Genomic DNA, 24684 nt, shown 5'->3' with positions numbered 1-24684 from the left:
GAATAATCACGTATGACGATGCTCGTCGGATACGATAGCAGCCTTATCGCGTATCGGCGAAAGAGCGCAACGTGATCAATGCACAAGTGAAAAAAATGCTTGACGATGACGTCATACAACCATCCCAAATCCCTTGGTCATCGCCGGCGGTCCTCGTCAAAAAGAAAGACGGAACGCTTATGTTCTGCCTTGATTATAGAAAGTTTATTAACGTCACAAAAAGACGTTTATCCGCTTCCGCCGATCGATGATTCGTTGGATCGACTCCGGCGAACCAGGTATTTTAACGCGATTGCGTTAAGGAGCTCGTGTCGCAGAAAAGCCGGTGTCGTCGGTGTCGGCGTCGGCGTCCGCGGCGTCGGCCGTGAGCGATAAATCACGGCAGGCACTTCATAAATAAAAAGCAACTTCCAAGATGGGCTGGGTGGGAATCGAACCAGGGTCTCCGGAGTGTGAGACGGAGACGTTACCTCTGAGCCACGAGTTTTTTTTTTTTCTTTATTTCCAGCTTGGCTACAAGCCTCAAAAGTGTTTGTGATCATAGATCACACTCGTTTTATATGTGTCAAAGTATCAAGCATTGACACCACAGCTTCATCACAGTCATTCATCTTGTACACGTCACGTACCTTCACAACCATTTCCACAAAATATTCATACACAGTTCGGCCTTTAACATCGCAATGTCTATATGCCAACAGACTACGCCATACTGCGTGCAGTCCAAGTAAAAAGATCATATCCATCTGTTCAAAATCGCGTTCAGGCGGTAAAAAACGAATGCCATGTCGATTGAGGGGTAGGTCTATCTTTAACGTTCTCTGTAATATATCCCAAAAGAATATGGCATTATTACAATCGATGAAAACATGTTCAATCGTTTCAGCTTTGTTGCACAGAAAGCATCTGCTTCCCCATGGCACATAAATCCCTCTTTCCTCTAGCCACGTTTTAACAGGCAAGGTTCCCGTGTGAAGCTTGAAAAAGAATGTTTTAACGTTCGCCGGTATACACATATTTTTAACCCTTTTAAGTACGTCTTGCCCAGGCCCTTGTTGAAAAATTAACCGATATAATGGAACAGGGAACACACTTTCAATGAGATCCTTCATAAGACGTTTTCTTTTTACATTGGAGAGGTACTCAAGGGAAAATCTCGCCCTAAGGAAACGATAGGACGTTACAACTTCACGCAAGAACCTTGAAATTGTGTAGTGAGGGCCAATGGCTGAAGAAACAAAAAAATCAGGCATAGAAACTGTTAACATGGTTTGAAAAAAACAACACAGAAACGGGTCTCTTTCGTCCCTTATCAACATGAAACGTGATACAACTTGCTGAAGAAACAAGTGGCACACCGACAGACCACCTTTCTTTACTCGACGAAACAAATTCGTCCTTGATGTTCGATGCTTCAAAGCGGTACAAAAGCGCCTCTAGTGAACGCGGTGTTGCCTTAGAAACTAGCTGTTTCTAAGGCTCAGGCGTGCGTCGCTTGCTCAGGCGCACATTTCGTTGTCGCGCCGAACGCCGCGTCGCTCGACGCTCACCGCGTCCGATGCGGGGCGCGTAGTCGCTGCGCCGTAGCCCATTGTCTTACACCCCTTGGCGGGTCGACGGGAACGCTGTCGCGTTCCACTCTTGAAGGCGAAGCTTAAGCGTCCTCCAATTCTTTTGATGGAGCCACTTCTTTCAGTACTCCGTATGTCGTGCTCCTTTCCCAAGCGCGACTGTTGCTCAGGCTGCTTCTGCGGTTCTCCTCAAAATATATAGTTTTTTCATCCATAGATCTGAAGAGCGGATATTGGCAAATCGAAGTTGACGAACGAGATCACGAAAAAACTGCCTTTGTCACCCCGGGTGGACTGTACGAATTTAAATTACTTCCATTAGGCCTGTCTTCTGCATCGGCCACATTCCAGCGAATGATGGACACTGTTCTGGCGGGTCTGAAGTGGCATAGCTGTGTAGTATACTTAGATGACGTCGTCGTGTTTGCGTCGACCTTCGAAGAACATCTGAAGCGTTTAGAGGCGGTACTTGAGGCGCTCCGCTCCGCTTATCTCGCACTAAAGCCAGAAAAGTGTCACTTCGGTTACGAAGAGCTGAAGTTCCTCGGGCATGCCGTGAACACCGAATGCGTCCAGCCTGACCCAGACAAAACATCTGCTGTTGCTGCTTTTCCGGCTGCTCGTGACAAGAAAGCAGTACGCCGCTTTCTCGGTCTGTGGGCGTACTATCGTTGCTTCATCGCCAATTTCTCGCGCATCGCTGAACCACTCATACGCCTCACACGAGAAGACACACCCTTTGTTTGGATGGATGAGCGGGACGCAGCTTTCACCGAGTTACGGCAAAGCCTGCAGGAATCACCCGTTCTCGCTCACTTTGACGAGGACGCGGACACCGAAGTGCATACCGATGCAAGCAACATCGGTCTTGGCGCTGTACTCGTTCAACACCAGGAAGGCGTCGAGCGAATCATCGCTTACGCCAGCCGCACCCTTTCACGCGCCGAAATCAACTACTCCACCTCCGAGAAAGATTGTCTAGCGGTTGTGTGGGCCATCATGAAATTTCGGCCTTATCTCTACGGTCGCCCTTTCAAGGTGGTGACACACCACCATTCCCTGTGTTGGTTAGCCAACTTACGAGACCCGTCCGGGCGACTTGCTCGATGGAGTCACCGTCTGCAGGAGTTCGATGTTACCATCGTCTAAAAATCGGGCCGAAAACGCGAAGATGCCGACACGTTGTCGCGCGCTCCGTCAAAACTTGCGATAAGGACATGGAAGAAGGCGGCGCATTTCTTGGGGCCCTCACCGCATCTGACTTGATCATACGGCAGCGCGAGGACGCCTAAATACGCCCTCTCATCGATCACCTAGAAAGCAAGAATGCTACACTCCCACGGCATATTTCTCGCAGTCTCTCGACCTTCTGCCTGCGAAAGGGTGTCCTCTACAAGGAAAACTCGAGTGCCAGCGACAAAGACTATCTATTGGTAGTTCCTGCCGCCCTTCATGAACTTGGGATTTTGACGCACTCTTGCAAGAGAACGCCAGACGTACTACTGACCCAGACTTTCTACCACGGTGAAGCGTTACGTGCAAAGCTGCCGTGAGTGTCAACGCAGGAAGTCGCCGTCTTTGAACCCCGGGGGGTTACTCCAACCCATCTCACCACCTAGCGCGCCATGTGATCAAATCGGCATGGATATTCTGGGACCCTTTCCCTTGTCAGCCAGCGTAAACAAGTGGAGTATAGTCACCACGGACTATCTAACACGCTACGGCGATACTAAAGCTGTACAACGTGCCACGGCCTACGAAGTTGTCCAGTTCTTTATCGATCACATAGTCCTCAGCCATGGTGCCCCCTCACATGTCATCACCAACAGAGGCACTGCCGTTACAGCCGAACTTATAGAGGAAATATTCGAGCTGAGCTGCACGCAGCATCACAAGGCGACTGCCTATCATCCGCAGACCAACGGACTGACGGAACGGCTGAACATATGCCGTTCCGTCCCAAGTGTCCAGACGTGGGCTCATCATGGCAGGCTAGGAGAATGTCATCATGAAGGGCGGCAGGAACTACCAATAGATAGTCTTTGTCGCTGGCACTCGAGTTTTCCTTGCGAGAGACTGCGAGAAATGTGCCGTGGGAGTGTAGCATTCTTGCTTTCTAGGTGATCGATGAGAGGGCGTATTTCGGCGTCCTCGCGCTGCCGTATGATCAAGTCAGATACGTTGAGGGCCCCAAGAAATGCGCCGCCTTCGTCCATGTCCTTACGCTATGCTCCCGCACGACACCGACGCATCACTTACTGCCGACGCCGAGCACCCTACTCAACATGCAGAGGAAGCTCGTCAACTCGCGCGCATATACATCGCGAAGCAGCAGAGTGCAGACGCACGACGCTACAACCTTCGACATCAGCAAGTCGAGTACCAGCCAGGTGACCAAGTCTGGGTGTGGACTCCAGTCCGTCTCCAGGGGCTGTCTGAGAAGCTCCTTAGTAGATACTTTGGACCCTACAAAGTGATACGCCGCGTTAGTGAAGTGAACTATGAGGTCATTCCCGACGGTGCCGTGTCGCCTCGGCGTCGACAGCCCCCCTCAGAGATAGTGCATGTTATTCGCCTCAAGCCGTATTTCGCGCGTTAAGGCGACGCCAATCCGATATCATACGACTTCCACACTTCCGCTTTCTAGTTTAGTGAGCATCGGGTTGATGCCTTTCTTTTGGCGGCGGAATAATGCCGCTAGGTGTGGGATTAGCCGGGTGCGCGTTTTATCGCGCTTTGCTGGACCAAATAAAAGTTTATTCACTCACTCACTCACTCACTCACTCACTCACTCACTCACTCACGAGCGAACGCTGAGAAAGAAGTTGGTACTGGAACACGCGCTCAGCAAGAGACGGGCGCTGAAGTAGAAGAGGTAGAAGCAGAGGACGCCGGCTTGAATTATTGCCCGCCTACTTGTACAACTGCCTCCCTCGCCGACGCAGGGTACATCGTCCATTGTCTTTCCGTGAGAATATATATATATATATATATATATATATATATATATATATCAGTGTTGCCGGATTCGAAGACCCTCGTTATGTAATAAACGACAAGAAAAGGGGTTAACCGAGGGGCCCGATTTTTATTAGTCATATCATAAGAACCCCACAAACACTGACACCAGGGACAACATATGGGAAATTACTTGTGCTTAATAAATGAAATCCGGCAACACTGATGCCTTCAGGTAGCATATGTGGGTTTATTGACCAGTTGCCTTCACCCAAAAAGATCACGTTCTCGTGACGCCTGCGGCAAGAAGGACGTTCCACGTCCGCCGCCAAGGTCTGTGAGTGGTGGCGCTGGCTAACACTCCCAGGGTTCTACTAGGACACCTAAATACCCAAGAAAGTGGATGGGGAAACAGCGCCGCGGTAGCTCAATTGGTAGAGCATCGCATGCGAAATGCGATGGTTGTAGGTTCGGTTCCCACCTGCGGCAAGTTGTTTTTTCATCCACTTTTATTTCCATTAATTTATCATTTCTTCATTTCATTTATTAGGCACAAGTAATTTCCCCTATGTTGTTCATGGTGTAAGTGTTTGTTGGCTTCTTATAATATATATATATATATATATATATATATATATATATATATATATATATATATGTTCCCGAATTGCTTAACGTGCACCAATTTTCCCCTGGAATCGGTAGCACTTAACTTAGAGAAGGAACAGTAAAACATTACAGTATCTTTAGCATACGGTAAAGAGGATGAAAGCGAAAGCCTGCGTGCTCGCAAGAGATTCATTAAATTAGTTAAATACTGTCATTCCAATGCGTTGTTACTTACTATTATTACTTGCTTTCTGTAACACGTTTTTCGCTTTTGCTCTTTTTCGGTCGCCTAGGCATCGCCACGGTTTCTGGATGGTTAAAGGCACGCTAGAACAGCCGTGGCAAGTCTATGAATACCATTCGAAGACATACGCTGGTTCGCTGAATGACTTCTTAGCGCTTTAATGGATGAAGGTAGTTGCGTGGGCTTTTATATATTCTTTTAGCAGAAAATGAGAGGGACACGGAAAGCCAAAATAGGCAAAGAGCGCTAACTTTCAACGACAGATGCATCTGCAGTTGTTGCAGACGCACTGATACTCGTCACGACGTCATGAGACACGTGTACATTGCTCGCGAGGCATGAAAGAAACCACGGAAACCACAAGTACACACTTTCGTGGCCACACTGCTTATTTAGAAGGGTGTTCTTTCAACGCGAAAAAAAAGTCATGGAACCCTTTTCGTTTTTATTGATAAAGAAATATTCGTGCATCCATTTGAATTTTCATGCCATAAGGCCGGACGTCAAATTTTCGACCCGTGAAAAATATTAGGCTTTCCCTTCAAAAAAGACATTTCATATCAACCGTTTTATATGGGAGAGGGAGAGGGCTATGATGATATGGTGGGAAGACAGCGCGAGTCATTAGAACGCCTTTTCAACCGTTAAATTATGAGTATTTTATCGTCGAGGTAGTGGCGCCACCCTATCGTCTCTTTTTTTCAGATAAGCTGCACGGCTGTCTTCTAGTTTCCAAAGAGTCAAACGTTTCATTTGTTCCCTTTCCTCATCGGCACTGACTGCGCATGCGCTAGGATTCCGCGTGCTTCTGTCACGAAACAGACGCTAGTGCTCCGGAGACGCCGAAACAGCCATGGCAGGAAGTCACAGTGGAAACATGCCTCCTCTGTTTACCTTCGGCGACGAAGCAAGTCCGAGCACAAGCCAAGAATTCTTCGAGGGCGCTTCATGCACGTCCGCCTACTGCGCTACGTGAGTCTTGCCGCTTGTAAAATTCTCGCTGAATACTGTCCCCCGTACGTATGACCCGAAACAGAGGCGTTGATAGCTATAGATTTGTTCCTACTTCAAAGCAGGCCTTTGACAGACAACTTCCGACTGCGTACTACGCGGGCGACAATCTTAGCTTTTTTTTTTGCGCGTCGATGCAAGGTGGTGCGAAAATATCCACGGAAAGCACAGCGGTGGCCATTTGTCGTTAAGGTCCGAAGTAATGACCCTGCGGGAAGAAAATGCTTCTATCGAGGAATATGTTGGTCGCTCGTGTTTGGTCACCGTATCGCGCACCCTAGCTGCTACGGCATTGCCCTGCCGAGTTCGAGGCCACCCCTGGTTTTCCTGGAGCAACGGCCTATCATTGCTGATGGTGAAATGCAAAAACTTGCACGGGTCTTCGTGCCTGTTATAGAAGTCCACGCGGTGAAGGATGACTGGGTTCATGTCAGACTTTTCGAATGCTGCTCGCCGCGACCTTTCAAAGGCGTATTTTTCTAATGGTCCCCTTTGAGCTAAATAAACTTCTTTTACGTGGACCGGGCGAGCTAGCGAATCCTAAGCAAATCAGGTACGGCCGATGTACCTTTAGATTCTGCGATTCGCGTACTTCCGGTGTACTTTTAGGAGCAGCCATCACCACACGGCCCGTCAGTGCCCACTGCTTCACCTGATTTACCGCGCCGGCAGCTAGCGCCGGAGCATAAACAAACTAGTGCATGGGCATGGTCAGCGCGCGACCACATTCTGCAATGCCGGCACTACAGGGACAAACACATACGAAACGAGAAAGGAACTAATCCTCCGTACTACCTAGGCTTTACGGAATCCTGCCTGGTCCTTTGGTTGACAGAAGTCTAAGGTGTTCCTGATTCTATTTGCAATTACCTTAGTAAATACTTAAAGTATTAAAGTACTTAAAGTAAAGCCTCAAATATGCTTATTGCTGGAAATGTAGAGCAAAGATTGGACTGATTAGGCACAACGAAACTTGCAGGACGCTTTAGCTTCGCCTTTAAGAGTGGAACGCGATACCGTTCAAAGGTCCCTCACTGCTTCTCGCGCTTCCCGGTAACTGCAACTTATGTAACCGTAATGTTCACCGGGAAACGGTGGCCGCAAACGCAACTCACGAAGGTGAGCTTTCTGGTTGAAACGCGGCTTCTTGTGGGGGCCGCTTGTGCCCAGAGGCGAGCGCCATCTGGATGGTTTTGCACGGAAATGGATACGCCACTGCCCGTGGTACGCTGGAAAAGCTGCAAAATCGGCTTGTGCTAGCGTTCCCGCGTAAAAGGTTTTCTCGTATATTAACATTACAGTCTGATGCTCTAATGTCTGTAGGTTGTGTGTAAGTCGAAGTTTACTATGGTTCGGATGCTTTTTACTTAAATTCACTTAGTTCAGTAACACATTTGCGCTACACGGAAGGCCTGCGCGATTCGGCATGCCTGATTCGGAATGATTTTTTGTTCACAAGATGGCCAACGCCGGTGCCCGACACAGACACCGAATTATCTTCGACACGAGGCCCGCAATGCTATCGCGTTATAAATGACTAATCTCACCTTTGGCATGGAACACTGTCGTGTTCTATTCTGGTGTACCAAATACAGCACATATTTTGGGGGAAATCCAACGTTATATATTTTCCGTCAAGCACGTCTCTTTCGTCATATGTATTGAAGATATAGTCACAGAAAGAGCAGTGCATACGGAAGCACTGAAATCAGATTACCCTATCACTATACGTCATCTAAATTTTGTGTTTTGTTTTTTCAGCACGATGTGTTGACGCTCTTTGAATGACCCTTGCAAAGTGACGAACTAACACTTCTGTTATTCTCTCAGGCCATACACATGTCACTCAAAGCGTAGTCACCAGTTGCCCAACCGTGGCGCCCAGCAGCAGCATCAACCAGGCACAGCCCAGTACAAGCCGCGCTGGCATGCTGGAAGCGTCGGTCATTCCGAAAAACATTGCTAGCTGAGCCCGCGTTTGGAAAAATTTGTTTGAATAAAGCAAATCACAGACGGTGCGTAATGCTGTCCGTGGTGCAACTATGCCTCCACTGTCGAAATTTTCCTATGGAGGAGAACTCTCATGTGTGAAACGCGCACAATATCAATCGTTATTCTACACACCGGGTATGGTGGAGGTGGTGCTAACGTGCTTGTCATGCTCAGCACTCTTGCAAGTTTGTCAAATGCGTACGGACTGCGCCATATTCGTTTGCAAATATAGTAAAAAGAAAGGCCTCCGTCTAAAGACAAAATAAATTAAATAATTGGGTTTTACGTGCCAAAACCACTTTCTGATTATGAGGTACGCCGTAGTGGAGGACTCCGGAAATTTCGATCACCAGGGAAACATTAACGTGCACCTAAATCTAAGCACATGGTTGTTTTTGCATTTCGACCCCATCTAAATGCGGCCGCCGTGGCCGGGATTCAATTCCGCGACCTTGTGGCCAGCAGCCTAACACTGTAGCCACTGAGCAACCACGGCGGCTGTGTAAGGCAATGGAGCAATGCAGTGACAGGCCATATCGCTTGAGTGACGTTCATTTCAGAGTGCAGCGATAATTCTAATACTTTCGATGATTCGACTATATACCAAATGCTCAAATATTGTACCGCTTTGTTATGACTTTCGTTGGCAAGGTAACATATGAGCCTAGAGGCATGATGACTGTATGACGCTAACGGAATGATGGTGGAATAAGAAGGAATGATATTACTAGATCGCCGGATCGAATCCCGGCCACCCCAGCCGCATTTCGATGGAGCGAAATGCGAAAACACCCATGTACCCAGATTTAGAATCACGTTAAAGAACCTCAGGTTGTCAAAGTTTCCGGATTCCCCCACTATGGCGTGGCTCCTAATCAGGTCTTGGTTTTGGTACGTAAAACCTCATAACTTAATTTTAATTTCAAGGAACGATATTGATGTAATAGTAAAGTCGTACAATGGCGACGGCATCACGACAATTACAGGCGCGCTCGTAAGTCATGATGATGGTATAACAAGGACGGCATGATGGCGACGGTAAAGCAACCGGATGAAAAAGCGATAATGACGTCGAGCGCACCGCCAAGGCGGCATGGTGACTATACCGTAATGACAACGAACGCATGATAGCGTCTGTGCGACGACGACGCAATGACAACGATGGCATGACGACGACGGCATAATCCCGACACGATCGCGACAGCATAACTGCGGCCGAATAACGAGCAAAAGAATGACGTCGATACATCAACGAGGGTGGTGTGATGGCATAATGACAATGGGATTACGACACTGAAGTTATGACTGCGGCGGCTGCATTGAATCGCGCCCCGCGTTACCCACGCGCTGCCTCTCGCGATCTCCCACTTAGCGAGGCAGTTGCGCTCTACTTGGCTCCGTTTGCAACGAGCCGCGCGAGAGAGACACTGTCCGCGCCTGCCAAAATATCGCGAAATCAAAACACGTATGCAGCTGCGTTCAAATTAGGCATTCGGAAGTATCATAAGAGTCGGTGCAATTTTTTGTAAGATAAATAAAGAGCTTAGGTTTGTAGGTTTGTATATGTTGTTCTTCCCCAGACAAGTAACCAGTGCTTTAGGTCGAATTAAAGTCGACATTGATGTTAATTATTGTTCATTATATTAATTTAGAAAAACAAGCATGTGCCACCAAAGCAAAAGAAATAAAGAAAAATACAGGTTATTTATGTTACAGCAAAGCAGACTGCAATCAGTGTTGAAATGTAGATTTGAAGGCTGAGATTGAAGAAGCAGAAAATTCAATGGTCGGCATATTTCATCGATTGCGCTTTTAAACATCAACGTACTTGTATTTAACCTATTCGCGGGCGCGGCGTATGATGCAATAGATTATGCGCATGTCGGTTGTTTCGTGGGATGTGCGGGAGCGATAAATTGTAACGCATGTGTGTCAGTGTTAACAAACTTGGTACAAAGATAACAGAGACATTAAAGTCCGGAAAATTGAACATAAGGCCGGTGGAGGAAAAGCAGCAGTTTGAAGATGATTGCTTGTAGAATTGCCTGTTGCCTAAGGGCGACCAATGTATTTTGAAGAGAACACAAAGTGCTGGGTAAGCTGACCCTTTTCCCGCTCGAAGTAATTGGGACAATGAAACCACTGCTGGTATTGTTTTTAAGGGTTATTTTACCACTGAAATTTATATTACAGGGCTCCGAATTGTTTTTAAAAAAGAAAACTTACGCGACTTTATACTACAGTTACAAAGAAGGGGAAAGTCACCATATGCTGCGGTACTCTTTACCATTTGAGAACAATTGCACTAGTACGTCGCGTTTCAGCTATGCTTATGCTGTACAGTGTATCCGTCATCGGACATATTTAAGGCGGAAAGCCTTAGATCTCTGTTTCAAGGTCGCGTTGTGATTGCACAGAAGTTCCCAGTGGTCGTATCACTACTGGCTCGTTCGTCATCGTCGTATTTAAAATCGCTGCCATATCGACGCCACCAACCACGCCAAAAAAGACAATCAATTATTGTAGAGTCAGTTAAGGCACTCGAATTAAGTACCTTTGACACGAGTCGAATCCACGACATTTTCTGTTAATTAGGGCGAATATGACTAAGGCACAGTTAAGGTAGCCTAATTAGGGCGCTCGAACCCACGACCTTTATTCGGAAAAAGAAATAATAAGGAAGAATGCATTCGAACGAAAATGTCGAGTAATTCGATGGTTCTCTCTTGAGCGCGCCGACATTAACCTCAACCACCTATGGCGTATGCTAAAGTGACTGTCATTTTTTTTAATGCTGTTCTCACAACAAACTTGGTCCTTCAATAAATTCTCAGATAAGCAGCTGCGACTGACATAGCAGAAGCAAACTTAGCATTGTTTGCAAAGAAATATTTATGTACTCCATCTTCGTTGATCCGCAATTCATTCGAATTCATCCTCTCATTCTGAACTGTTCAAATTGACATTTTACTATGGGACAAAATCTGTTTTGCATTAAGAGCAAGTTATTGAAGTTCATAATATCAAATACTACCTAAAATGCTCTGCATTTCTCACAGCTCCGGGATACACGAGTCGTGATAGTAATTAGCGAAAAAATACTACATAATCCACGGCGATGACGAACCACAACATGAGGGTATGAAGGGAAATCTTTCTGCATGAGCATTGCAGAAACGCTCCGCACATTGTCTTTTTTATGCCCCAACCTGTTTTGTTATTGGTGCATAATAAATGTTCCATGGAGCAAAATATTTTCTTCCTGAATTATTAGGATTCTGTCACTGTGGCATGTGGAACGCGCATGTTATATAGGGAACTACACACGGAGGCATTATACCCGTTGTAATTTAACCATTAAGCTGACAGTGTTCGGGCAGGTCAAGGTACGGGCCGTTTCGACCATGGTAAACGAGTGCCCTGCACCACATGTTGCCCCGTGTGCTGTTTGTGCTCTTCCAGCCAGCGCAGAGTGCCTTTAGTGAGTGCGAAACATTTCAAGTAGCCTGTTTACTAAATAGGGCTTTGCCTTGCTTGAACTTTCTTTAATAAAAACGTCATTTCAACTTTTTCGCCACAGTTGTGTCTGACACCAACACCTTTATTAATTGCAGCTTTTCTCACGACGCCTGGCGTTACCAGTGGAACACCGAGCAGAGGCCAATAACCGACGGGACTTACAACGTCGACGGTACGTAGGCCATGGTCACTCGCCTTTACAACAAACACGGAAGATAGCTCCAACATGTTGCGTGGCAGAAGTGTACTTATTGCGTATAAAGAGACAAGTTACCAGCGGCGCCAACACTGTTTCCGCATGAGCCACTCCATGAATGTTTTTAAAAGAAATCTGTCCCCTTTCCATCACCCCCAATGTTGGTTAGCATACCGGGTGCTCGTCTGGTATACCTCTCTGCCTTTCCTGTCCTTGCTCTCACTCAGTCTGTGTTGGTGGGAATACATGCAAACTCATACGTCATTATGCAGTTGAAGTTTTTGAATGAATTTGTGCTTATATGGCTGAACTGAGAATGCGCGCTCATAGATGGTCACGTCAGGATGCGAGACTAGGATCCATGTCATGATCAATTCACTCGCAACTGGAACCAGTGCGTGCCAACTGATCTAAAATTTCGTTTAGCAAGCAGAATATCAGTACGTCTGTCGCGCTACCACTAGATACTTTTTTCTTTGAACCGATCAAACTCAGAAGAGAAAATGTTATGATACCATCGCAGCGTGTGATTTGCGATCAGGGTGGCGTTTACGACGTCTATACCAAAGGGTTATAATGCTGCTGTAACATATTCGGCACAGCGTGAGAATTGTTCACGTGTAGCATGTTATCAGCAGCCGACATATCCCACTGCATACAAGTTACAGTTTACAATTTGGGGCAGCCCAAGTCAATTTATGCTGAAACTCTGTGATTTTATACCCAGAAGAAGCAACAACTGCAACGTAAACACTAGAAATTTAATGAAAACGTAACTCAATGAGACAAAATTATTCGCTAGTTCTTTCGCTCTGTTAGCATAAATCTTTACCAAGTATCCCCACCATATGTCTCTGAAGCTTTAACAAACTTCAATCGCACTGATAGGTTAAGAATCACAGTACACAACGATTTCCAATAAGTGTGGGTCCACCTGAAGATTATACCGCTGTGTTAAGAAGAAAGTCTACACCTTGCTGATACAACGGCCTTCCAAACTGAATGCTCTATTCTGTAAGCTGATTAGAATTCTATGGATATCTCAAGAATTCTTCGTTCTGCTGGTATCTGTGCAACCTCTTCAATAACACTGACTGATGTACATTGAGAGTTTAATGGCGTGACTAGCAAAAGTAAGTATGCTTGATATTAAAAATGAACTCCTTAAATTACGCTTAATCAATCGCACTGTAGTTCGTTGGAAGTCAAAGATAATGCAACTCAAATCATTAGTGATGTCGGTGGGAATTGGCGTTTAATGCTTTTGTGACGTTCGAAGGTATAGACACTATGGCATTGTGTGTAATGTGATTACCATTCTTAGCCGGCTTTCTCCTAATCAGATTGCCTATAAAGGTGTATTCAGCAATGCGGTGTGCCCTTCACCGTTTTGTAGGGAACCTCGTAGCATCCTGAGAAGGGTTCTGCCGTATTCTCGCCTGTTAATCTCTCCCGTTTTCCTTTTTTTCAATGTCAAGCAATTTCTGCGCACTTAGAGAACGTGCGCTACTAGCTACAATTCTTGCAGCACTATTCACACATCCCACACTTTTAAAGGAATTTGACGCTTCCCGTTGCACCATTTAATGGCATTGCCCCGTGAATTAAGACTTCCATATTTCTTTCCAAGCTAATCTTCTGTCTGCAACACGAATCCTTGATAATCGCATTGACCAATCGTTTTGAAAGTTCTCCTATATACTGTTGATGGCATATGTAGGGAGATTGGCGGGACATTGTCGAGGACAACCGTTTTCGATTTCTTAATCAGTTGCTAATTATGCATTGCTTATCGCCTAAGCTTAGGAACTTCAGCCGCAGGAGTGGCCAAATGGGGTTCGAATAACCAGTTTCCGGAAGACGAGTACGTCGCTTGCTAACACATGTATGTGTCATAGGAAGTCAAGAACCATTGATCGGGCTTCAAACAAAATAATTATAAGCCCTTAGTAAAAATGTGTCCTTACTTTTCTTTGCCCTTATCTGTAACGTGTCAGGTGTAATCCTCGTAATAGTTTAGCTAAAGGCAAGAACTGCATGACGTATCTAATGCGCTTATTACTAGATAATAAATCAAATATACTAGGTCAAGGGTTGCACGCACAAGAAATCAACATGTGCTATTTTCCTTCGAACACTTTTGTGTTATGTCCACAGTATGAGATAGAACGTAATAATCTATCAGCAGAATTAAGATATTGCGCGGCATACTCATCGCCGAGCACCAAGTTGTTGCGTGCATTCAAGACGTAGTTGCTGAAAGGAAAAGCGTCAACTCCTGAAGCACTGCAGTAGGGTATACTCCCATGACTAAAAGCTTCTTGCCTCGCACCACCTTTCAGAATGAAATATTCATTTCTTTTGAATTGCCCTTCCACAGGGGAGAATGAAGACCTTTGCACTTTGGATTGTACAGGTGTCACTGACAATGGCAGCACTAGTTACCTGCACCAGGCATTCAGCAGCAGCATTGATCACGCAACGCACAGCGGAAGCCGCATAGGCACGAAACAAACATCAGCTATTATTGAAGGCGGCGCCAGGTGAGCCCACGTTTAGAAGTGTTTACTTCCAAAGAAACTCAGAGACAAAAGGGATGGCTACCCGGCGAACAATCATGCCTGTGCTGGCTAATTTCTCACGGGGAGGGCTAGGTCTGATGCCTGAAACAGGCACTGCATCAGAAGTTTTGAGGGTTCGGGAGGCGGAGCTTGCCATGAGATACGTAATAGTTGCAAGACCGCAACTTGACGCGGAAAGAGCAAAAAAAAAAAAAACAGGAAAGGGAAGAGGCAGCATGCAGCACCAACGTTACAGGTAAATGCACGCTTTCAGGATGGTTACCTCGAATAGTCAGACCCCCTGTGAAATATATGAACACAGTGAGGAGCAAGATTTTCACCTAAAAGAAAGCCCGTATAATGAAACAGAGCATGTCTTAGTCTACCGAGGCAATGCAGCGTAGGTGCGCATGCAGTAAGCAAAGCGGACGAAATTAGTCCGTACTCCCGCACTACAGCGTACATAAGATATTGGTTTTGTTACATAAAAACACAAGAAATTACTTTTTGAATTTTTAATATTTTCACATCCGCCAAACATTTCAATGGCAATAATGAGAAAGTTATTAGGTAAGCGTTATTTGTGCAGTTGCTCAGCCGCGAATATCTCAGTAAGAGATCATGAAATGCGTCAAAATGTCAAGGAAAGTACTGCGAAATCCTACAATTTCTTTTTTTCTGGTAATTAAGCACTCCCTATAGTCGATGATGTGAAAGTACATGTTCTTTTTAATTTAGCCTGCCGTGGGCTATGCTTCCACGCGCGTTCACGATTGTTTCGCTGATTTACTTCATCATACGTGGCCGATACATTCCCGCTGACATCCACGCGATATTATAGAATTGCACAGCTGTCCCCTATACCAGAATTCTTCAAAGGCTTACGCGTCCATTATTCTAGCAATAAAGCCATTTTTCTGATTTCAAAGATGTGAGTGACCAGTTAAATAAACGCGCGCTTACACTCGCACATACAGCGTTGTGAGAGCGTAGACAGCAGTGTCGCCCTTGGAATTTATACAGAACATCACGGCGACGGTGATGCCGACGGCACAACTGCGTCTGGAGTGTCCATATACTTGCTATCGCCATACAGAATAAGCTTGCCGAAGAGCGGCAAAACACGCCTTGGCAGGTGGCTCGAACGCGTTGTCAAATGAGGCTTCGGTTTCCGAGATAGCTAGATGGGTGTGCATGAGTTGGCCATTAACAATCGCCAAATTGTCAGCGTAACTCCGTTGTTTAACGAGCTTATGAGATCTTTGACCGAACATTACAAATAGCCTCTCAAATTTCAGGTCACAGCTGAATGTCCAATGTTAGATTCTTGACTGATCGCTCCAGGCCGGGGAATATTATTTGGCTTCCAGGCCACAAATGGCATTCGGTACACATTGTGGCGGTTGAATTACCGTATTCACAGAGGCTTTCGATGCAGCATCAACACAGGCGGCTGCCTTGACGCAACTCTCCGATATAAATCATACCGTGAATACCCTGGGTCAAACATCCACGCAATATTAATAGCCTTGAGAGCCCCTGCGTGCGAAAGTTCTCCCGTATCCGTGTGTTGCGTAAATGAACTATCTTAGCGGGATACAAATCGCTATTGGGGCCTAAGACCTAACCTTCTCTGAATTGCTTGCAAATACAGGAGCTACATCAGATTCTAGTACATCACGTAGAAGAAAAACTTCAGCTGCGCCTTTGTGTTCCAAGCATGAGAAAGCGGGATTTGGAGACCAAGGTTCGGCATCGTTTTCTCAGGGACAGGAAACCTCGAAGACGCGCATGGCCAGCACCGTTTCGTCTTTAGTGATGCTTATATTTTTCTGCTAGAATAGTACGTAATGAACTGTTCCTACTTTGATGTTACCCAGTATTTTTTTTTATTTTCGGGCATGAGCGCATGTGCTTGTATGTAAAATATGAAATGCGTAAATTGCCTGCGAGCCACTTAAGTTAGAGAACAGACAAGATTTGCGTAAGCATGGCAACATTTCGCTAGCCTATCCTTATCTACTGTAGGTGAGTAAACCTTATCAAAAGATGTTGCGACGGTGAATAAAAACGTTTAACGAATATTTCATATGAATAATTCTGCGTCCATGAAGTCATGACCATCTTTCTAGCGAAGCCATATTAGAGACGACGCCTCGGATACCGATATTCCGGCCTTACCATGGCGGCATAAAGCCTATTGGTGAACGAGAATGGTGGCGCCAAATTGTCCTCTAGGTGATACTGGGAGAAAGATTGATAGGAAATCTCAAGGGATTCTTGCATCGTCGCAACCACCTTTCTATCATAAGTTTCACTGCGCATGTGCCGCCCAGGCGCACTTTTGGAAGTCACGTGAACTTCTACGCGGGGGGGGGGGGGTGGTAGAGACCAAGAGACGTCGAGCAGAGAAGCCTTACGCCTTGGTACGCAATGGCTTCCCACTCTCTTGACCTGTGCAGCGGAAAGACCGCTTCAAAGGTAGCGGCATTAGGGAACGTTTGCCTTTGGACAAACACCTGCAGTCTGCTTCGGGGGCCCTCCTCATAAAGCCATCTTTTTGACCAGGCATGTTAGAGGTCATTAGCTTACGTGTTATGCATGTGATTGGGCACGCGGTACAACGTGTGTTTCGTTAATACGTGAGCCTTTATTAGAGTATACACTGTCTAAATACTACTAGCCTTACTTTCGCGGTTGTTCTAATATTATTTATAGATGCAACTGCTTCGCCCTTCCGCGAAGACTGCGTCTATATTGGCACAAGGACTCTTTCATTCCGATATCATAGATTGCAGTATATTCTTTCAGTGTGATGTGCTTGTATGTCTGAAAGATTTTGGAGGCAAACGTTTATACAAGGGAACTTGTTCTGGTGTGTTGTCTCCTATTCGAAACATTGGCTTCAGATAGAATCTTTGTCCAATCACTGTTGTCTCAGTGTTGATGTGCATATCTGTCTGGTGTTGCAGAATTGCAGAGACCACCGGTGTTCGCCGATGGAACACGCATTACCAACCGGCTGATGGCACGTCCGCCGTCTACGGTAGGTGTGGGAAGGTTATCGGCCGTTAGTATACCACGGGTTCCTTTCAATTTTAGGGAGGGAGCTAACATTGGCTATCGCACACGGCACATTTACGCAGCATTAATGAATGAATTCTGAGGTTATACGTGTCAAAAGCACGATTTGATTATGAGGCACGCTGTAGTGCTTCACACCGGATTTATCCTCATCACCAGGGGACCTTTAATGGACTACTGAGACAAAAATGTTGCGACCTTGTCTTTCTTTATTTGCTTCTGCCGCTCGTCGACGCCAGCGGTAGCGAACGAGCAAGCCAGGTGAGCAGGCGATCACTGGAAAACTGTGTAGGCCTAGCTCGCTCGTCGTCGGATCCAAGGCCGACAGCCTTTGCGATCCGTCCGCAGCTCGTGATAAAGCACCTGTATTCGTCAACACGATCAACGTCTGCACATTTCTGTCGCTTGTAAGGGACAGTGCAATTTAATTTTCCCGATGTCGTTGGTAGCGTTGAGGAAACGCGTTAGCCCGGCAAGCCGCTTCTCGGGGACGATTGCAGCGGTGGCTACGCCAATAATTTACTATTTCGCGCAACGTTTTGACATGCACACTTTCGAGGTCACTTTACTCCGCGTTATTTCGACTCAGAATCAGAATTTTAGCCCATGGCTTGTGCTGCCGTCAGCGTGGCCATTGTCTGCGCTGAAGCGTATTTTAGCATTGATTTTGAATATGTTCTAAGCTATATTCGCCGTTTATATTTTGCAGACGATGTGTGTGTGCCCCCATCAATCAATCCCACACAATAACTCCTATTCGAATTATGTGTATCACTGCTCCTTTAACGTGCCACTAATGCTCAACAGCATCGCCGTTTGCACAGGTGTGGTTGATTAAATTCCTTTTATAAACCTTTTCGCTATTCGGTTGATCCAAACTTTCCTTGCATCAGTTAAATCATTTTACTTCTAAGAATGATTTGCCTCATCCAATGTACTGTGATAACCTAAGAATGGAGTGCAAGCTCCACTCGCATGAACTGAGTGCAAACGCCTTTAGCCTCTAAAAGCCAAGTCAGCTGGAATACGCTCGCACTTTAATGACCTTGCTCTGCTAAAACACAATCGAAGAACGAAAGCTCACAATTTCAAGTGAAATCATTATCTTTGTCTCAGCGCTGATATGACGAAAACCCATAAAATTTTCCAAGATGTCCAGGTTCTATCATAAAATGCTATTACGATATTATCGAGCGATGCTCAGGGACGAGCAGCCGCGAGAACGACGACGAAGTGGGTCGGTGCCCTTGGCGCGGGCGAGTGTCGGCCTGGTGGTCTGGCTCCAGTGTAACTACCCTGTATACAGCCTCTTTCATCTGTGTTTTTCCACACGTAACATTCTGGTGGAGGTCAGCGATCCCCGTCCTCAGCATGGAACTCCGGAGTGGTCGGTACATCGAACTTGTCACCATGCCTCCCGCTGATGAGACCGCCTCTGCAACGGCTTCGGCTTGTCCGGCCCTCCGAATGGCGTACCCCTGATGACAGGCAGATCTGCTTCCACTGCTGTAGCATCGGCCACGTCGCTCGTCACTGCCGCAACCGATGGCCACCACCTCCTCGGATATACACCGCCGCTCATTCCCGCCCCTTTGGACATTCGGTTCCCTATGCTACCTGCAATGAACCGATCGCCGCTGATGTTCCTGCTCCGAACCTTCGCTACAGCCGCTCTCTCTGACCTCGACGCCATCAGTCTCGTTCGCCCCAACACCGTCGCTTCTCTCCGTCGCCTATCGCCTCCCGGATGCAGCCGGAAAGCTAGGCACTGCAGCTTCTGGAGGTGAAGCTGCTAGTCCACCCTGCCCTCAAATCCTCTGCCCACGTTACACACGAACCAAAACCTTCTTGACGTTGACGTTGATGGCTATCCTGTCACGGCCCTCATCGATGCAGGTGCACATCTTTCTATTATGAGTGCTTCCTTCGGGCGACGACTAACAAGCTCCTCACCCCAGCGTCGGCACGCGTCATGCGCGTTGCGGATGGCGGTACTGTGCCTATCATCGGCATGTGTACGGCACGTGTTATTATCGCCGGCAGCCACACTCCTGTCTTCTTAACCGTGATTGCTCATTGCCCCCGCAACCTCATTCTCGGCCTCGATTGTCTCTCCGCGCATTCCACTCTTATTTACTGCTCTTCCAGTACCCTTCTCCTCGAGTTGCCGATTCTCGCAGAACGTTCTGACACACCCCAGTGCCGCCTACGCCCCACCGACTTTATTCGCCTGCCGCCAAAATCAATAGCCTATATTGAACTCTTGTCTGAACCATCTGTCCCTGATGGCAAGTACTTCGTCACACCTCTGCCCGACATTCCACTGCAGTATGACGTTACCGTGCCTCGCAGTATACTTACTATTACTGCGAACCGCACTTTCATGCCTATCTTTAACTTTTGATTGGCAAAGCAAATTCTATCGCAAGGTATTTGCCTTGCCAACGTTGATAGTCTCGGCGACCATCACATGGTAACTTTATCGACCGATGCTTCTTGCGAGCTTAGCAGGCCCATCGTGCCAGCCTCGGCCGCCAATACTAAGATACAGAAAATAGTTGCGACGGACATGTCATCTGCGCAGGCTGAAGCAATTTACCAAGTATTATCGTCCTACAGAGATATTTTCGACTTCGACGATCGCCCGTTTGGCCAGGCGCTCGCTGTCAAGCATCGGATTCTTACTGGCGATGCTACTCCTATTCACAGACGACCGTATCGAGTTTCTGGGTCGGAACGCCGAGTAATTCAAAGTGAAGTCAACAAAATACTAGACAAAAGCATCATTGAGCCTTCTTCGAGTCCCTGGGCGTCACCTGCAGTGTTGGTTAAGAAGGATGGCACGTGGCGCTTCTGTGTAGAATACCGCCATCTGAACAACATTACTAAGAAGGGCGTCTACCCGCTCCCACGTATAGACGACGCCCTTGACTGCCTCCATGGTTGCAGCTATTTCTCTTCTATTGATCTTCGTTCTGGATACAGGCAGATTGCTGTTGACGTTATGGACAGAGAAAAAACAGCATTCATCACAACTGTTGGCGTATACCAATTTAAAGTATTGCCGTTTGGATTATGCAACGCCCCTGTCACTTTGAGCGTATGATGGACTCCTTGCTCCGTGGTTTCAAATGGTCCACATGTCACTGCTGCCTCGACGATGTCATCGTCTTCTCGCCCACGTTGGACACTCAACTTGAGTCTAACAGTTGTAGTTGATGTATTTCGAAAGACGAAGCTGCAACTTTACTTGTCCAAATCTCGTTTCGGCCGCCGCCAAATTACTGTTCTGGGCCACCTCGTTGACGCTTCCGGAGTACAAGCTGATCCCGACCAAACTCGCGCTGTCCGAGACTTTCTGGTTCCGAAGACAGCCGCAGACGTTCGAAGTTTGGTCGGGCTATGCTCGTACTTTCGTCGTTTCGTTCAAAATTTTGAGGCAGTTGCTAGACCCCTAACTAATCTTTTGAAGAAAGGCGTACAATTATCGTGGGTTATTGCAGAAGCCGTCGCCTTCTCTCGTCTCGTCACTCTTCTCTCCTCACCACCCACTCTCGCCCACTTCGACCCTGAAGCCGCTACAGAATTGCGTACAGATGCCAGCGGTCATGGCGTAGGTGCCGTCTTAGGCCAGCGTCAGCGTGGCCAGGATCGCCTTATTGCTTATGCGAGCTGCCTCCTCACACCATCGGAGCGCAACTATTCCATTACAGATTGAGAATGCCTTGCTGTAGTCTGGGCGGTTGCGAAGTTCTGTCCATACCTTTACGGTCGCCCTTTTTCTGTAGTCACTGACCATCATGCTCTCGGCTGGCTCTCATCGCTAAAAGATCCTACAGGCCGGCTTGATCGATGGTCTTTGAGGCTACAAGAATTTTCATATTCCGTGGTCTTCAAGTCTGTCCGCCTGCACCAAGACGCTGACAGCTTGTCGTGTTACCCTGTTGACGACCCTGACTCCTCCAATATTACCAGTGTTGCTTGTGTATTCTTTGTGTCGCAGCTGCTTCATTTTGCCGACGAGCAACGTCGTGATGCCTACATCAGAGCACTCATCGACCCTTTTGAACACTCCGGCTGACGCCACTCTACGCCTCTTTGTCCTCCGCGACGGTACTCTGTACCGTCATAACCTTCATCCGGACGGCTGAGTTCTTACTAGTCATACCTAAACACCTCCGATCAACCGTTCTAGAACAGCTCCATGACGCACCAATGGCAGGACACCTCGGCGTATCTCGAACCTATGACCGTGTACGTCACCGTTTTTTCTGGTCGCGCCTTGCCCGTTCCGTACGACGTTACGTCGCTGCTTGTGAACGTTGCCAACGACGCAAGAGGCCTTCCCAGCCTCCCGCTGGTTACCTGCAGCCGTTCTACATCCCTGCCGAGCCCTTCCATCGTGTCGGCTTAGACCTTCTCGGCCCATTTCCGGAATCTACATCAGGAAACAAGTGGGTTGCAGTCGCGGCGGACTATGCGACCCGCTACGCCGTAACCCGCGCTCTTCTGACCAGTTGCGCAACTGATGTGGCGGACTTTCTCCTGCATGATATCATTTTGATTCATGGTGCTCCGCGTCGATTGCTAACAGACCGTGGCCGTACGTTCTTAGCCAAAGTCATTGACGACTATGACCGTGTACGCTCAATACAGCCTGCTCAATATAAGCCTGCTCAATACAGCATAAATTTACCACCTCCTACCACCCTCAAACGAACGGCCTCACTGAGCGTTTGAACCACACCCTTACAGACATGCTAACCAAATACGTTTCAGACGACCACCGTGACTGGGACCAGGCTCTACCTTACATTACATTTGCGTATATCTCTTCCCGTCTCGAAACTGCTGGCTTTTTACCTCTTGTATGGCCGTGAACTGATGCTACCAGTGGACACTGTGCTTCCGTCCACCACAGCTTCAAATAGCGATTATGCTCGTGATGCTATCGCCCATGCTGACCATGCTCGCCAACTTGCGCGCACTCGTCTACAAGTCTCTCAAGGCAAGCAAAAGCAACGCTACGACCTCCGTCACCGTGATGTCTATTTTGTGCCCGGCACCCTCGTGTTGCTTTGGTCGCCATCGCGTAAAGCTGGCCTTTGTGAAAAACTGCTTTCCTGCTACACAGGCCCATATCGCGTGGTTCGCCAAGTAACCGATGTCAACTACGAAATCGCTCTAGCCACGCCCACTACGTCCTCCGCTGCGACAACCAGTGACATTGTCCACGTCGCCCGACTCAAACCTTACAACTCTCCACGCGCCTTGGATATTTAACAGCACCGTGACGGCGCTTTTGCCGCCGAGGGGTAGTCATACGATATCATCGAGCGATGCTCAGGGGACGAGCCGCCGCGAGAACGAAGACGAAGTGGGTCTGTGCCCTTGGCGCGGGCGAATGTCGGCCTGGTGGTCTGGCTTCAGTGTAAATACCCTGTATATAGCCTCTTTCATCTGTGTTTTTCCACACGTAACAATACGGTTCCAGATTCTTCGTTTTCAGGGTTAACTGGTGTTTTCAGAAGCCTGATATTGTTCTAGCGATATTAAAGGTGAAAGATTGAAAGTTTATTCCATTTCATTCTTCAATAACAGTAGCAAATTAGCATGCAACCATTGTTCCGTACGTGTATTTCCATGTCACATTTTGTTGTATGACATTCCGCACCGGCGTCTGGCGCTGAGTCGCTTGTCAGAGAGCACAGCCATTATCAAAGCGCGACAGAAGCAAGAGAACCACAATCAGCCATTGCACGGTCAACCAAGCTCCCGTCTAGACAGAAAAGACGAAGGACTAAAGCAATGAACAACTCCCGAAACACATCAGCGTCCTTTTCGTAACATCACGTTGTGGCTTCCAGCTTTTGTTCTTTCAGTTTAGAGAATCATTTCAGACGGCCGCAATGCTGTCAGGGTTTCTTCTTGCTGCCCGCTCGTTTATATCACAGAATGCTGTAGCCTCGTTGTCGCACAATGCGAAATGGGCACCTCTGTTTCAGGACATACACACAACACAGAAACCGGAAGCGCTTGTTTCAAGCTTCCGGTCTGCAGCAGCAGCAGCGGCAGTGTGAACAGCACAGTGGCCAGTACAAGCTACGCGCAAATGCAAGAACCATCGGACATGTTTGGAAACGGCACTTGGTGAGCTAAACTTTTGTATGAATTTCTTTCGATGGAGCAACTCACTGAGATGAGACGGAACGCTGTCTATGGCTGAATTTTATTTGCAGTGATAAACTTCTGCGAGAGAGGGAACAGTTGTTGCCTCAAATGCCAAATCTGATCTGCAGTTTGGAGCATATGGGGTAAACAGGAAGCTTCAGCTCAGGAGCTAAGTTCATTGAAAATTAGAAATCAATTTGCCCGGAAACACACTGCACCAATATTAGTTTCTGGCATGTGAAAAAAAATATGTGATTTGTCGTACATATAAAAAATTCAAAAGCAATTCAGCAAGAAAGACAAACCCACCATTTTCTAAACTGCGTCTAATACATCTAAAGAACAGAAAATTGAAGTATTACAGGGCGCTCTGAAGTATAGTCGTTATGAGCAGGTCCTTTGGGAATCCTGGCAAACGCAGACTTCCTGCAAACTGGAAATGGATACGGAGGAAGTTGTTCACTTAAGATTTTCTAAGAGATGCAGCTAATATGACGGCTGTAGATTTTTTTGTATAGTTAAATTATTGATCTTGGTTTCTTTATTTTTTTCGTAAGTTAGCGACTTCAATATTTCTCAATGTTGCCAACCTATATCAAAATTGTGATTGATGCAGTTGCTAGAACTGAACTGTATCAAACAAATTTCATAGTACATTTGAATTCATACAGAAGTCAGTGAAGAACTCCTTTCTTCCGCCTAAACCGGCTCTCTGAAAATGCTGCTGCCGCTTAAGTGGCCAGTTATTCCCTACGCCTATACTTTTTA

The 24684-nt window shown here is 47.0% G+C and overlaps 1 long non-coding RNA gene across 1 annotated transcript; it reads left to right on the top strand.

Annotated features, from left to right (window-relative positions):
• The first annotated feature begins 11997 nt into the window (after nt 1–11997).
• On the top strand, nt 11998–23868 carry LOC142584181 (uncharacterized). The gene is made up of 4 exons (XR_012828718.1): nt 11998–12076; nt 14517–14643; nt 17634–17707; nt 23751–23868. It is a non-coding gene; the product is annotated as an uncharacterized LOC142584181 (long non-coding RNA).
• Nucleotides 23869–24684: the final 816 nt, after the last annotated feature.

This window comes from Dermacentor variabilis, chromosome 6, assembly GCF_050947875.1.
Source record: "Dermacentor variabilis isolate Ectoservices chromosome 6, ASM5094787v1, whole genome shotgun sequence".
NCBI classification, from domain to species: Eukaryota; Metazoa; Arthropoda; class Arachnida; order Ixodida; family Ixodidae; genus Dermacentor; species Dermacentor variabilis.
Note: the sequence above shows the minus strand (reverse complement) of the source record. Positions and strands in the feature narration are given on the sequence as shown.